Source organism: Oncorhynchus nerka, linkage group LG2 (genome assembly GCF_034236695.1).
Source record: "Oncorhynchus nerka isolate Pitt River linkage group LG2, Oner_Uvic_2.0, whole genome shotgun sequence".
Classification (NCBI taxonomy): domain Eukaryota; kingdom Metazoa; phylum Chordata; class Actinopteri; order Salmoniformes; family Salmonidae; genus Oncorhynchus; species Oncorhynchus nerka.
The window spans coordinates 84,472,556-84,489,009 of NC_088397.1; the positions used below are offsets into that span (position 1 = coordinate 84,472,556).

The window sequence follows — 16,454 nt, forward strand, 5'->3', positions numbered from 1 at the left end:
ATTGAGATCCGGGCTCGTCGCTGGCCATGGCACAACACTGACATTCCTGTCTTGCAGGAAATCACACACAGAACGAGCAGTATAGCTGGTGGCATTGTTTTGCTGGAGGGTCATGTCAGAATGAGCCTGCAGGAAGGGTACCACATGAGGGAGGAGGATGTCTTCCCTGTAACGCACAGCTTTGAGATTGCCTGCAATGACAACAAGCTCAGTCCGATGATGCTGTGACACACCGCCCCAGACCATGACGGACCCTCCACCTCGAAATCGATCCCGCTTCAGAGTACAAGCTCCGGTGTAACGCTCATTCCTTCGACGATAAACGTGAATTCGCCCATCACCCCTGGTGAGACAAAACCGCAACGTCAATGAAGAGCACTTTCTGTCAGTCCTGTCTGGTCCAGCGACGGTGGGTTTGTGTCCATACCCAACGTTATTGCCGGTGATGTCTGGTAAGGACCTGCCTTATAACTGGCCTACAAGTCCTCAGTTCAGCCTCTCTCAGCCTATTGCGGACAGTGTGAGCACTGATGGAGGGATTGTGCGTTCCTGGTGTAACTCGGGCAGTTGTTGTTGCCATCCTGTACCTGTCCCGCAGGTGTGATGTTCAGATGTACAGATCCTGTGCAGGTGTTGTTACACGTGGTCTACCACTGCGAGGACGATCAGCTGTCCGTCCTGTCTCCCTCTAGCTCTGTCTTAGGCGTCTCATAGTATGAACATTGCAATTTATTGCCCTGGCCACATCTTTCTTTTGGTGTTTTTCAAAGTCAGAAAGGTCTCTTTAGTGTCCTAAGTTTTCATAATGGTGACCTTAATTGCCTACCGTCTAAGCTGTTAGGTGTCTTAATGACCGTTCCATGGGTGCATGTTCATTAATTGTTTATGGTTCACCGAACAAGCACAGGAAACAGTGTTTAAACCCTTTACAATTAAGATTTGTGAAGTTATTTGGATTTTTACAAATGATCTTTGAAATACAGGGTCCTGAAAAGGGGACATTTCTTATTGCTGAGTTTATAAAGCTGTAGACTGATATAAGGCTGAATTAACCTGTTAGCACTGGAACTACAACTGGATTTATTTATTTTCCCTATGATTTAGTACAGTAGAAGGCCCGTTGTCTCTCTGTCATTCCCAGAAAAGTATTTGTTACCAGAAAAATAGATGCCATGTAGCAAGGTACAAAGATCTCAAATGGTTGAAATGGAGTAGAGGCTGGCACTGTGTAATCTGATTCTGAAACCCACCCCACCCCCTCTTTTAGGGGGATTTTGCTTTGTGCAACCAGCATATTGTCCTTAATCTTGTTGTATTCGTTGGCTTGCAAAGACCTGACCATTCTGATAAGGTTAATGAGTTAATGCCCACTGACATAATTAAATAGAGTATTTTATCTGCACATGGACGTGGAGGGGCAAGACCACTTTAAAGCAAAAACAACCGTCACGTATATTGCAAGGCCGGCTGTCCTTTTCAAGTTGTATTTCCATCTACATTGGATAGATTTGCGCCAGTCTAATGGATAAAAATTTACCAAAAATCAGTCAGTGAAAGGCTGTCAGCTGTAGGTGGTTTCAACATTTAGAATCGGGAAAGAATCTGTTGGAATAAAATAAAAATCTTATTTAAGTGTTTTTAGTATGACACCTTCAGACTTTCAATGGTGGTTAAAAGCCATAGGATTACCTTGGGTAGAATCAGCAGGTTGTTGTGAACTCAGTTTGTTGATTAGCAAAAAACTAAGGCCCTATTAAATCACCCTTTAAACAAGTTTTTCCAGGATTTAGTCAAAAACACCATTCACTTTTTGACAGCAAGCCATCCCCAAAATGTTTAGATTGAGTAACATAAAACCTCAAAAAGGCACACTCCTTCAAACATACTTTGTCTTTGCAGGGAAAAACAATGATCAACATTGGTCTATTCCAGTAACTCAAAGCCCTTTCGGCTGTTCAGGTCTGTGAGTTTGTGCCTCTATCATCACACGATATGGCACTTTGTGATGACAGCTCTGTCCTGACCGAGTGCACTCTGCCGCAAGACACCGTTTAATCAACGCCGTTACTGATGATCTACTGCCATCTCCACCCGGTCGCAGTTTATCAAATCTCTCTGACGCAGCCCGTCCTTGACATCTCCCCACCTATTAATTACCAGACCGGCAGCATAAACGGCACGACGATTGCTAAACAAGACAAATCACGAACGCGTCTATCCCCTCGTCAGACAGCGTCTGCCCGCCTACTCGCCCTTGCTGTGGACGACCTGACAGACGGAAGGACATATTGACTTTAGGACTGACTGAAATACTTGCTGAAGGACTGACTAAACGAGGGGCTGACTAAACGAGGGGCTGACTGACAGACTGAAGGACTGAGAATCTGAAGGACAGATTGAAGGATGTCTGACAGACTGAAGGCTACTTTGAGGACATTTGGTGGCAGTAGGACTGATGAAAAGGTGTTGACAGGACACATTCGTTCTAGCCCGTACAGCTGCCAGCCATGGAGAACAAGTGGCCGACACCCATCCCCCTTCAGTCTTTGACCCCTTAACAGTCACAGGGTGTCTGCGATGACACTAGCACCATTTACTGGCAGATTGTTGTGATCTGGTCCTCATTACTGGTATCCTCTTTCAAACTTTTGTAGAAGTCTTAAGCATTGATTCCCATTTAAAGATGTTATCCAATGATTTTGTAACTGTACCTGTAGAAAAACGATATCCCAAGTCTAAAACCAATACAGTACACCCACAAAAAATTTTTTTTTTTTTTTTAGCAAAGTAATGTTTTTTAGACAAGTGCAAACCTCAAGGATTAGGAGTTCGTCTGATTGGAATGCGTGACGTCATCAGCCCCCCACCAGGTTTGAGGAACTATAGAACAAGAGGAAATCCCCCCCCCCACTAGTGTCATACCTGCACCACCTGAGAACATATTTTATTTGTCATATGCGCCAAATACAACAGGTGTAGGTAGACCTTACAGTGAAATGCTTACTTACAAGCCCTTAACCAACAATGCAGTTTTAAGAAAATACCTTAAAAATGTTATTGCCTTTTGTAATGTAAATCTGGTGAAAAGGAGTCTGGGAGGGCTTTAACTCAACTGGAGGCAATTAGTGTTGTCGGTCATGCATATTGCACCTCTGTGGTTTAAGCTCATGAAATAATCCATCACCACCCATATTGAAGCTACACTGTGATCAAAACATTAGGAACACCTGCTCTTTCCATGACATACTGACCAGGTGAATGCTATGATCCCTTAATAAATGTCACCACCTGTTAAATCCATTTAAAATCTGTGTAGATTAAAGGGGAGGAGACAGAATAAAGGCTTTTTAAACCTCGAGACAGTTGAAACATGTATTGTGTGCGTTTGCCATTCAGAGGGTGAATGGGCAAGACAAAAGATTTGAGTGCCCTTGAACGGGGTATGGGAGTAGGTGCCAGGCGCACCAGTTTTGAGTGAGTCAAGAATTGCAATGCTGCCGGGTTTTTAATTTTACCTTTATTTAACTAGGCATGTCAGTTAAGAATAAATTGATTTAAAATGAGGGCCTACCGGAGAACAGTGGGTTAACTGCCTTGTTCAGGGGTAGAATGACAGATTTTTACCTTGTCACCTCGGTTATTCGATCCAACAACCTTTCGGTTCCTGGCCCAATGCTCTAACCACTAGGCTACCTGCCAACCACACGCTTGACAGTTGCAAACCTGCAAAATCGGCAATGTATCAAATACTTGTTCTCCCCACTGTATATGATGAACAGAGTAGCAGTAGTGTAAAAGAGGGGTTGGTGGGTGGTGGGTGGGACACAATGCAGATAGCCCGGTTAACCAATGTGCAGGTGCACTGGTTGGTCGGCCCAATTGAGGTAGTAATGTATAGTTAAAGTGACTATGCATATATGATAAACAGAGAGTAGCTGCAGCGTAAAGAGAGGGGTTGGGGGGAGGCACACAATGCAAATAGTCCAGCTAGCCATTTGATTACCTGTTTAGGAGTCTTATGGCTTGGGGGTAAAAACCTTTTTGTCCTAGACTTGGCACTCCAGTACCCCTTACCATGCGGTAGTAGAGAGAACAGTCTATGACTGGGGTGGCTGGGGTCTTTGACAATGTTTAGGGCCTTCCTCTGACCACCTGGTGTAGAGGTCCTGGATGGCAGGCAGCTTAGTACCAGTGATGTACTGGGCCGTACGCACTACCCTCTGTAGTGCCTTGCGGTCAGAGGCCGAGCAATTGCCGTACCAGGCAGTGATGCAACTAGTCAGGATGCTATCGATGATGCAGCTGTAGAACCTTTTGAGGATCTCAGGACCCGTGCCAAATCCTTTTAGTTTCCTAAGGGGGAATAGACTTTGTCGTGCCCTCTTCACAACTGTCTTGGTGTGTTTGGACCATTGTAGTTTGTTGTTGATGTGGACCCCAAGGAACTTGAAGCTCTCAACCTGCTCCACTACAGCACCGTCGATGAGAATGAGGGTGTGCTCAGTCCTCCTTTTCCTGTAGTCCACAATCATCTCCTTAGTCTTGGTTACGTTGAGGGAAAGGTTGTTATTCTGGCACCACCCGGCAGGTCTCCGACTTCCTCCCTATAGGCTGTCTCATCATTGTCGGTGATCAGGCCTACCACTGTTGGGTCTTCTGCAAACTTAATGATGGTGTTGGAGTCGTGCCTGGCCATGCAGTCGTGAGGATCAGCATGGCAGATGTGTTGCTACCTACCCTCACTACCTGGGGGCGGCCCGTCAGGAAGTCCAGGATCCAGTTGCAGAGGGAGGTGTTTAGTCCCAGGATCCTTAGCTTAGTGATGAGCAGACTAAACTAAAATCAAGAAAATAACTAGTTCCTTTAAGTTGTGATAGAGTTGCATTTGTAAAAGAATCTAGTTATTACAGTGCATTTGGAAAGTATTCAGACCCCTTGATTTTTTTCCACATTTAGTTACATTACAGCCTTATTCTAAAATGTATTCAATTGTCCCCCTCATCTACACACAATAGCTCATAATTACAAAGAAGAAAAAAAACTGTTTTAGACATTTTAGCAAATCTATAAAAATTAAATAAACAGAACTTTTTTTTACAAAAGTATTCAGAACCTTTGCCATGAGACTCAGAATTGAGCTCAGGTGCATCCTGTTTCCATTGATCATCCCACACAGCACACCTGTCTATATAAAAGGTCCCACAGTTGACAGTGCATATCAGAGCAAAAACCAAGCCCTGGGGTCAAAGGAATTGTCAGTAGGGCTCCGAGACAGGGTTGTGTTAAGTCACAGATCTGGGGAAGGACACCAAGAAATGTCTGCAGCATTGAAGGTTCCCCAAGAAAACAGTTGCCTCAATCATTCTTAAAATGGAAGAAGTTTGGAACCACCAAGACTCTTCCTACAGCTGGCCGCCCGGCCAGACTGCGCAATCAGGGGAGAAGGGCATTGGTCAGGGAGCCCAATGGTAACTCTGACAGAGCTCCAGAGTTCCTCTGTAGAGATGGGAGAAGAAGGACAACCATCTCTGCAGCACTCCATCAATCAGGCCTTTATGGTAGAGTGGCCAGGCGGAAGCCACTCCTCAGTAAAGACACAGGACAGCCCGTTTTGAGTTTGCCAAGAGGCACCTAAAGGACTCTCAGACCATGAGAAACAAGATTCTCTGGTCTGATGACCAGAGCCTGAATGCCAAGCATCACAATCTGGAAGAAACCTGGCACCCTCCCTCCCATGAAGCATGCTGGTGGCAGCATCATGCTGTTGGGGTGTTTTTCAGCGGCCGGGACTGGCAGACTAGTCAGGATCGAAGGAAAGATGAATGAAGCAAAGTACAGAAAGATCCTTGATGAAAATCTGCTCCAGAGCGCTCAGGACCTCAGACTGGGATGAAGGTTCACCTTCCAACAGGACAACGACCCTAAGCACACAGCCAAGACAACTCAGAAGTGGCTGTGGGACAAGTCTCTGAATGTCCTTGAGTGGCCCAACCACTCTCTGGAGAGACCTGAAAATAGATGTGCAGAGACGCTCCCCATCCAACCTGACAGAGCTTGAGAGGATCTGCAGAGAAGAATGTGAGAAACTCCCCAAATACAGGTGTGCCAAGCTTGTAGCATCGTACCAAAGAAGACTCAAGGCTGTAATCGCTGCCAAATGTGCATCAACAAAGTACTGAGTAAAGGGTCTGAATACGTATGTAAATGTGATTTCAGTTTATACATTTACAGTTTTTGCTTTGTCCATTATGGACTATTGTGTGTAGATTGCTGAGGGGGGGGGGGGGGGGAAGAACCACTTTAGAATAAGTCGAACGTAACAAATGTGAAAATATTCAAGGGGTCTGAATACTTTCCGAATGCACTGTCCATGCCGGGTCGACCAAGAAGTTCAATGGGCAATCAATATCAAGATAGGACATTCCATGTGGTTTATGGGTTTATGGCGCTGTCATAACTTAATCTGTCACTTCAGTTATGAGGGCAGCTATGAGCTTAAAAGAACAGATGGCCATCATTTGAGGAATGGTACCTGAGGGATGCAAGAGATCAGGCATTCACTCACGGACTGCTCTTCGGTCTACATTTGCCATGGATGTTGTTGGATAAATGAATATCAAAACACACACACATTTAGAAAGAAAAATGAAGTGGTAGAAAACATCATGGCCTGGACTTGAACCTTCTAATAACTGTCCCAGCCTAATTCTATACACAACACTTAAAATAATCACTGCTTACATTTAGACTAAATACCAAGGTCGAGCCTTTCACATGCCTTTCTCCTTGTCATTTTGTGACACTTATTACTTAACAAGCATCGCTATCCCACCTAAAGTACCGTCTAACAGGTTAAATACTTAGCCTTAACAAGACAGCCAATAGTAGTAAATCTACTGAATTCCATCAAAGCATGTTATTTATCCCGCATTTGTTTGAGTGGATTGCCTGTGTGTGGAGGGAGGGGGTGCGTGACTGTAGCTGTGACATCTTCCATAGAATTGCTTCTGTCAAGCCACATGCTGGGACACAAACGGTGTAACAGATCAAACACCTGTGAACATGTTTACTTAGGGATCAGTGTGTCAACCAGCTGAATATGCAGGTTGACGATTCTTGACATCTCTTGAAGAGGAATTCTTTATCACCATTACGCCCTCCCTCCATTTTTCAATCTGCCTCCAAAATCAAAGTTTGATACACTGGTTACATTGCCAGTAAGTTCTTCAACATAGCCATTAAAGTTGTAATTACTATCTGAAAAAAAAAACAGACATCCGATAATATGAAGTATGTTCTATACAGAAATGCCACCGGAGAAGTATTGTGAAGACTGCAGCGTAGAGCAACGACGCCTGCCGGACACTGACCAAACGGGCTGTAGAAACAGAACAAGCAGTCCTTCTCCAATGAGCCACCGCCTGCTGGGGTTCAATGAACTAAACAGCAGCGAAGTTGCTTTACAACCTTCCATTGGCTTTGACTCTACCTCAAATACTGTGATACTTATACACAGGATACTATGGATTTATTTTCGAGAATTACAACAATATATCACAAGGCAATAAGTAGTTGTTACAACATTTGTTACAAAACTAAGAATATTTTGCTAGTGACATTGTAGCCGCCAACTAAAATTAGCGTGGTCACAATTTGACGCCAGATAGCCTAATGCAAAAGACAACTGGGTTGTAATAACCTAGTGATAGTACATAGCGTTACCACATAGGTTTATTTACGCACTCAACTTTTACACGAATACTCATTTTACATAGCAACGTTGTATTCCATATACCGATACACCAAGTATTGGTGTCTGCTTTCAACGTTAGTGCGGTTGGTCACATTCACCCTGCTAGGTAACCCCTATGTGCAGTAACTATGGAACGTGTCTGGGAAACAGGGTTTTGCCAGGCTCAAAAGTAGGTTCACACTTGGCCTGGAGCCATGGAAGTAACACAAGCTCAAAACTCCTTCACTCACCTTCAATTCTTATAAAAGAGGTTTCATTCCACGACCTGCAATTTCGTGCAAGTATTCAGTGCCCTTCCCTGGGGTGTCTTATCCAATTTGTCCGCAACTTGTGCTTTTAAATCCAGGAAAATCACAACGGTTGCAGGTTTAAGGAGAACACAAATTCCACTGTCGTTCAGATTGAGTTTGGTTGGTATTAGACTGTTTCACGAGACGCTCTTCAAACAACTCAGTTTTAGTAAAAGACCTGCGATGTTCATGTACATTTCCCGGTATAAACCCAACTCATGCGCGCTCGTATTGATTTGATGTTATTCTCAAATTGCACTGTGCGCTTTCTACGATTTCCACATGTACCCGGCGAATAGTGTCGAGAATGGATAGATAACCTCACGACAGCATAGATACGCCAGCCCCCGATATGCGTAATGTTTTAAAGGGGCTTGGCTACACTGAAATATCCCGGTGACTGTCTGACCCCTCCTGATCAACAAACTTGGTTCTCTTAAAGGGGCAAAATTTTAGATTTCCAATAAAATGGCACTGTTGTGAGAGTAGTAATGTTGTGAGTGCCTGTGCTGCTTTATGAAGAGGGATCAACAAGCTATATCAGGGCGGCAGGGAGTCTAGTGGTTAGAGCGTTGGGCCAGTAACCGAAAGTGTTGCTATATCGAATCCCGAAGTTGCCAAGGTAAAAGTCTGTTCTGCCCCTGAACAAGGAAGCTAACCCACTGTTCCTAAACCGTGATTGAAAATAAGAATTTGTTTTTAACTGACTTGCCTAGTTAAATAAATAAAACATATCAGAGAGGTTAGGCCTACATATTTCAATACAGATTTATCCACCAAAATCTGGAGTTTATTAAATGTAGTTATTAACTTAACTTTACAAAAATGTAAATGCAACATGTAACAATTTAAAATATTTTACTGAGTTCATATAAGGAAATCAGTCAATTTAAATATATCCGCCCTAATGTATGGATTTCACATTACTGGGCAGGGCCGCAGCCATGGGTGGGCCTGGGAGTGCATAGTTCTCTAAAGCAATGTTGGAGGTGGCTTATGGTAGAGAAATTAACATTATATTCTCTGGCAATATTCTGGTGGACATTCCTGCACCTCAGTATTGATCTTTCTGTTTAATCAGCTTGCCAGGTGGATGGATTATCTTGGCAAAAGAGAAATACTCACTAACAAGGATGTAAACACATTTGAGCACAAAATTGTTTAGAAATAAGCTTTTTGTGCGTATGGAACATTTCTGGGATATTTTATTTCAGCTCATGAAACATGGGACAAACACTTTACATGTTACATTTATAATTTTGTTCAGTATAGATAAAATACACTCTTATCCAGATGGCGAATTGCCACTAAGGATTTACTCAACTGTTTTACCAAAAAGGCTCTGATGGGGGGGGCCAAGGCCAGGTCACTGATACCTTTCAGCTGGCATTTGGGCTACATAACAATTCCACCTTCCACTGTTAACACCTCACAAAGCAACTGTGTTGAGGATGCAGAGGTTGTTGATTATGCTCTTTACAATTGTCAGCCCTAGCTATGGAAACACAGTTCCCAAAATATAACACCAGAGCTTACATTAACATAATCACTGGAGAATCATTGGTGCTGTATTGGGAAAACCCCTAAAGTGTGAGTGCATTAATATAAGGATGCTGAAAAAACACATTAAACTGACCTTTTTTGTGAAACACTTGCACAGCGCTACTGTAAAAGGACTGTAAGAATACAGTAAACTAAAGTTTGTATTAACATGTCAGTGTGACTCTATGTTACAATACTGTGTTTTTTGGTCAGTCTGAAGTGATGTCATTTGCTCCATCTTGTTTGAATACAGAAAGGTCTAAACTTACAGACCCACACCATACATATCAATGGAGACCACACAGAGAACATAAAAACATCATCCTGGAGGGGTTTTCTCTGTCTCTCTATCCCCCTCTCCTGGAGAAAATGACTTTTTGTGTCCCCTCACACTTCCCCTTTAATGAAGGTTAAACATACATACACTGTCGTGTGATCTCAGCTAGGATTCAAAGGCCCTCTTCTCCGCCTCAATTCCCACACATTTACATTACATTTAAGTCATTTAGCACACCCCACGCCACTCCCCAAAAGCCACTATTTAACTACACGCAAACAAGAGGATATAAATAGGCTAATGAGGCAAAAAAGAGGGAGGGATTGAGAAATGAAACAACAACTTGATGAAAATAGATTAAAAATAACAAATAAACACAAAGGGGAGAGAGAGAAAGTGTGAGTGAGTGAGAGAGAGAAAGTGTGAGTGAGAGAGAGAGAGAAAGTGTGAGTGAGTGAGAGAAAGTGGAACTGAGGAGTATTTTCTTAATCCCCACTAGTCTGTCTGTCTGTCTGTCTGTCTGTCTGTCTGTCTGTCTGTCTGTCTGTCTGTCTGTCTGTCTGTCTGTCTGTCTGTCTGTGTGTAAGCACAGGCTAGTATTCATGGCAGGGGGACAGAGTGAGGTGTGGTGAAAGGGGAAAACTGGGTATGTGAATGAACATGCCTGTCTGTCAGGGGCTACACTCTGCATTCATGCCCCCTGAAACACTGAGCCATTCATCCAGCTCTCAGACTACCCCTCTGAATACCAACTCTGCCTTTCTGCAGAGTGGGAGGAGCTGGGTAAACCCAGACCGGGGTGAGAGGAGGGGACAGACTCAGTGGGGGGATGGAGGGGGTCAGGGGGCAACACCCCCCCAACTTTCCTCCTCCTCGTTATGTTGATTCACAAAGTTGTTCAGGAGAAAGTCTTCAGTCACTGGGTTGTTTCACACTTGTGTGACCCGCAGGAATACATAGTTCTGAAAGCCCAACACCATTCTGGCTCAGGGCGTTATCACCCCCTGTGATACTTGGCTCTGTCATAACCTCACATGGTCTCTCCTATCATTGCTATGCAGACGACACACAATTAATCTTCTCCTTTCCCCCTTCTGATGACCAGGTGGCGAATCGCATCTCTGCATGTCTGGCAGACATATCAGTGTGGATGACGGATCACCACCTCAAGCTGAACCTCGGCAAGACGGAGCTGCTCTTCCTCCCGGGGAAGGACTGCCCGTTCCATGATCTCGCCATCACGGTTGACAACTCCATTGTGTCCTCCTCCCAGAGCGCTATGAACCTTGGCGTGATCCTGGACAACACCCTGTCGTTCTCAACTAACATCAAGGCGGTGGCCCGTTCCTGTAGGTTCATGCTCTACAACATCCGTAGAGTACGACCCTGTCTCACACAGGAAGCGGCGCAGGTCCTAATCCAGGCACTTGTCATCTCCCGTCTGGATTACTGCAACTCGCTGTTGGCTGGGCTCCCTGCCTGTGCCATTAAACCCCTACAACTCATCCAGAACGCCGCAGCCCGTCTGGTGTTCAACCTTCCCAAGTTCTCTCACGTCACCCCGCTCCTCCGCTCTCTCCACTGGCTTCCAGTTGAAGCTCGCATCCGCTACAAGACCATGGTGCTTGCCTACGGAGCTGTGAGGGGAACGGCACCTCAGTACCTCCAGGCTCTGATCAGGCCCTACACCCAAACAAGGGCACTGCGTTCATCCACCTCTGGCCTGCTCGCCTCCCTACCACTGAGGAAGTACAGTTCCCGCTCAGCCCAGTCAAAACTGTTCGCTGCTCTGGCCCCCCAATGGTGGAACAAACTCCCTCACGACGCCAGGACAGCGGAGTCAATCACCACCTTCCGGAGACACCTGAAACCCCACCTCTTTAAGGAATACCTAGGATAGGATAAAGTAATCCCTCTCACCCCCCCTTAAAAGATTTAGATGCACTACTGTTCCACTGGATGTCATAAGGTGAATGCACCAATTTGTAAGTCGCTCTGGATAAGAGCGTCTGCTAAATGACTTAAATGTAAATGTAAATGTGATGTAACAGATTCATGCCATCAAATTGTGAGGATTTTAAAGATCATTAATATGACGTTCATACAGAGGTGTATCTGTCTATGCTCCAAAGTCAAAACTCGATTGTCAGCTACTTTCTTTCTGCATTAAAAACTGCTGTTTTTCTGCATTGAAAGCTGCTATATTTCTACATTAAAAGCTCCTGGACGTCTGCATTAAAAGCTGCTGTATTTCTACATTAAAAGCTCCTGGTATTTCTGCATTAAAAGCTGCTGTTTTTCTACATTAAAAGCTGCTGTATTTCTACATTAAAAGCTCCTGGACGTCTGCATTAAAAGCTGCTGTTTTTCTACATTAAAAGCTGCTGTATTTCTGCATTAAAAGCTGCTATATTTCTACATTAAAAGTTCCTATATTTCTACAGTACATTAAATGCTGCTGTATTTCTACATTAAAAGCTCATGTTTTTCTACATTAAAATCAATGAATCAATCAAATGTGTTTATATAGCCCTTCGTACATCAGCTGATGTCGCAAAGTGCTATACAGGAACCCAGCCTAAAACCCCAAACAGCAAGTAATGCAGATGTAGAAACACGGTGGCTAGGAAAAACTCCCTAGAAAGGCCAGAACTTAGGAAGAAACCTAGAGAGGAACCAGGCTCTAAGGGGTGTCCAGTCCTCTTCTGGCTGTGCCAGGTGGAGATTATGACAGAACAGGGCCAAGATGTTCAAACGTTCATAGATTACCAGCAGGGTCAGATAAGAATAATCACAGTGGTTGTAGAGGGTGCAACAGATCAGCACCTCAGGAGTAAATGTCAATTGGCTTTTCATAGCGGATCATTCAGAGTTTAGAGACAGCAGGCGCGGTAGAGAGAGAGTCCAAAACAGCAGGTCCGGACAAGGTGTTTTGGTGTTTCTGTACTTCTGCATTAAAAGCTCCTGTTCTGTTTTTCTACATTAAAAGCTGCTGTATTTCTACATTAAAAGCTTCTGTTTTTCTGTACATTAAGATTGGACTTGTTCATGTAAAGCATCTGAATTGGCCAGACAGTCGTGTGTGTGCATGCGTGTGTAAATAAAACTACAGCTTATTTTGTATCCACTGTACATGAAACACTGAGTGTGTCCTGGCATGGCTTGTGTCTTTGTACATCTGGCAACCCAGAGGTTGTTTTGGACGGTTAATACCATCCAGACGAATGTGTCATAAACTAATCCCCCTCATCCTAATCTCCATAAATGTAGGCTAGAAAGCCAGAATATTTGATGAACTATCCATTATCCTTTCATTGAGGGGGAATTGACCTCGTGCCCCTAGATAAAACACGTTTTCATTATATTTTATCAAAGAATGCAAAGAAAGGATTGAAATGTATAGGTAAATGGGCTAAATCTCCCATAGAAGTTACACAAAGAAGCGAACCAACATAGTAGGACACATTACATGATATGGTACAATTTCCTCTTCCTGCAAATTCAAGTGGAGAGGAGATTCAACAACACCTGGAAGACAATGGAATTTAAAAAAAATATTATTTATTGCTAAAAGTAGAAAGGTAATAGCAATAAATATGTTTTTTACTTAATTCTGTAGTCCTCCAAGTGTTGCTGAATCTCCTCTCCACTTCAGTTTACTCCTCTATTCATGCACCTTGGTTGGGGAGTGAAGTCGTGGCAATGATCCCTTCCTTTTGGGCCATGCAAATTGAAAAATAATCCATTTGTTTTTACACTGCAAAAAATGTTCTGAGACCGTCATAATAAAAGTGACACCTGTTGAGAACACATGTTTGAGAAAGAAATATCATATTTTAAAGCTATAGCCATAACACAATGTGGGTTGTTCATGGAGTAAGGAATCAAATCAAATCAAAGTTTATTTGTCACATGCGCCGAATACAACAGACCTTACAGTGAAATGCTTACTTACAGGCTCTAACCAATAGTGCAAAAAGTTATTAGGTGAACAATAGGTAAGTCAAGAAATAAAACAACAGTAAAAAGACAGACTATATACAGTAGCAAGGCTATAAAAGTAGCGAGGCTACATACAGACACCGGTTAGTCAGGCTGATTGAGGTAGTATGTACATGTAGATATGATTGAAGTGACTATGCATATATGATGAACAGAGAGTAGCAGTAGTGTAAAAGAGGGGTTGGTGGGTGGCGGGACACAATGCAGATAGATAGCCCGGTTAGCCAATGTGTGGGAGCACTGGTTGGTCGGCCCAATTGAGGAAGTATGTACATGAATGTATAGTAAAAGTGACTATGCATATATGATAAACAGAGAGCAGCAGCAGCGTAAAAAGAGGGGTTGGATGCAAATAGTCTGGGTAGCCATTTGATTACCTGTTCAGGAGTCTTATGGCTTGGGGGTAAAAACTGTTGAGAAGCATTTTTGTCCTAGACTTGGCACTCCAGTACCACTTGCCATGCGGTAGTAGAGAGAACAGTCTATGACTGGGGTGGCTGGGGTCTTTGACCATTTTTAGGGCCTTCCTCTGACACCGCCTGGTGTAGAGGTCCTGGATAGCAGGCAGCTTAGCCCCAGTGATGTATTGGGCCATACGCACTACCCTCTGTAGTACCTTGCGGTCAGAGGCCGAGCAATTGCCGTACCAGGCAGTGATGCAACTAGTCAGGATGCTATCGATGATGCAGCTGTAGAACCTTTTGAGGATCTCAGGACCCATGCCAAATCTTTTTCGTTTCCTGAGGGGAAATAGGCTTTGTCGTGCCCTCTTCACGACTGTCTTGGTGTGCTTGGACCATTCTAGTTTGTTGGTGATGTGGACACCAAGGAACTTGAAGCTCTCAACCTGCTCCACTAAAGCACCGTCGATGAGAATGTGGGCGTGCTCGGTCCTCCTTTTCCTGTAGTCCACAATCATCTCCTTAGTCTTGGTTACGTTGAGGGATAGGTTGTTATTCTGGCACCACCCGGCCAGGTCTCTGACCTCCTCCCTATAGGATGTCTCGTCGTTGTCGGTGATCAGGCCTACCACTGTTGTGTCGTCTGCAAACTTAATAATGGTGTTGGAGTCGTGCCTGGCCATGCAGTCGTGGGTGAACAGGGAGTAAAGGAGGGGACTAAGCACGCACTCCTGGGGAGCTCTAGTGTTGAGGATCAGCGAGGCAGATGTGTTGCTACCTACCCTTACCACCTGGGGATGGCCCGTCAGGAAGTCCAGGATCCAGTTGCAGAGGGAGGTGTTTAATCCCAGGGTCCTTAGCTTAGTGATGAGCTTTGAGGGCACTATGGTGTTGAACGCTGAGCTGTAGTCAATGAATAGGGTTCTCACATAAGTGTTCCTTTTGTCCAGGTGGGAAAGGGCAGTGTGGAGTGCAACAGAGATTGCATCATCTGTGGGTCTGTTTGGGCGGTATGCAAATTGGAGTGGGTCTAGGGTTTCTGGGATAATGGTGTTGATGTGAGCCATACCCCTGTTGGATTGAGTTGGAAGATGTAGCATTCTCCTAGCCATTTGTGAGGACATCATACCCCTTACAAGATGTCAGGTGGATGGTTGACCACATCTGTGATCTGGTTGACCTCATCTGGAGGTGGACAAGGACACACTGTTTCTGTGTTGTTGTCTGGTGAAGACGCATTAAATGTATTTGGAAATCAAATCCATTCATGATGTGGACACATTTGAGAGATGATCTCTGGAAAAAAGCATAGGCACAGGACACATTTTGATACCAGGTGTGGACGCAAAGCTTGTGATCGGATTACTGTATGGATCATTTATTGATGTCGTCCAGGTTTGGCCGGGGTGGGTTGTTATTGTAAATAAGAATTTGGTCTTAACTGACTTCCCTAGTTAAATAAACGTTAAATAAAAATATAATAATAAAAAATAAAAAAATTGGAATTTGAAAAGTGATTTCTAATCTAATACCATCTACAGCCCTGAATCTGAGGACTATCCATCTCCACTAGTTGTAGTTCCCTTTTCCTGTGGTTAATTAGTCCTCGGAGCAGGCTATTGGCCCAGCTTAGGCCCAACTATTACATCTGGCCAGTGCCATTCATTCTCAAGGTCATAGAGGAGAGAAAAACAATCGACTCGGTCACGTGGCACTTCAGACTGATTATTGGATTGTGCTCTGTTTGCTATCCGATCATACATCGCTTGTCATATTGGGTGTTTACTGTGTTTCATAAATTGATCATATTTGAGAGGAAATGGTGGTAAAGATGATCCTGTTGTAATGTAAGGAGGCTCAGATTGGTTTGTCCTTCAATGCTGTGCAAAGAGCTGACCTGAATGGCTATTTTGTTGGAATTTGGACGGTCATTTCTTGGGTTCGGCTAGGATAGTATCGTCACACTGTTTGTTCTACTAATGAACTAATTAACCCTGTGGTACCTGCAGTGCCAGTCGACAAGGTCGAGTAGGACGTGTGTGTGTGTGTGTGTGGGGGAGACTAACAGATTCATGTTGAAATTAATATTTCTGATGTACTGTAGTGTCCGATGTGATGGTAGTCAATGATGCTGTATGTTAAGCTGTGCACTGTGCAGGGACTAATTGATCAACAGTCAGACAGATAGA

General features: G+C 44.0%; 1 protein-coding gene across 2 annotated transcripts in view; it reads right to left on the minus strand.

Annotated features, from left to right (window-relative positions):
* The window catches only part of LOC115143837 (plexin-B1-like), a 170,072-nt gene extending 161,633 nt beyond the window's left edge, over window positions 1-8,439 (minus strand). For both annotated transcript variants that reach the window (XR_010459700.1, XM_065003961.1), the window contains exon 1: window positions 7,984-8,439. The gene's annotated coding sequence lies outside the window, so the exon portion shown is untranslated. The remainder of the gene's footprint in view (window positions 1-7,983) is intronic.
* Between the last annotated feature and the right edge of the window lie 8,015 nt (window positions 8,440-16,454).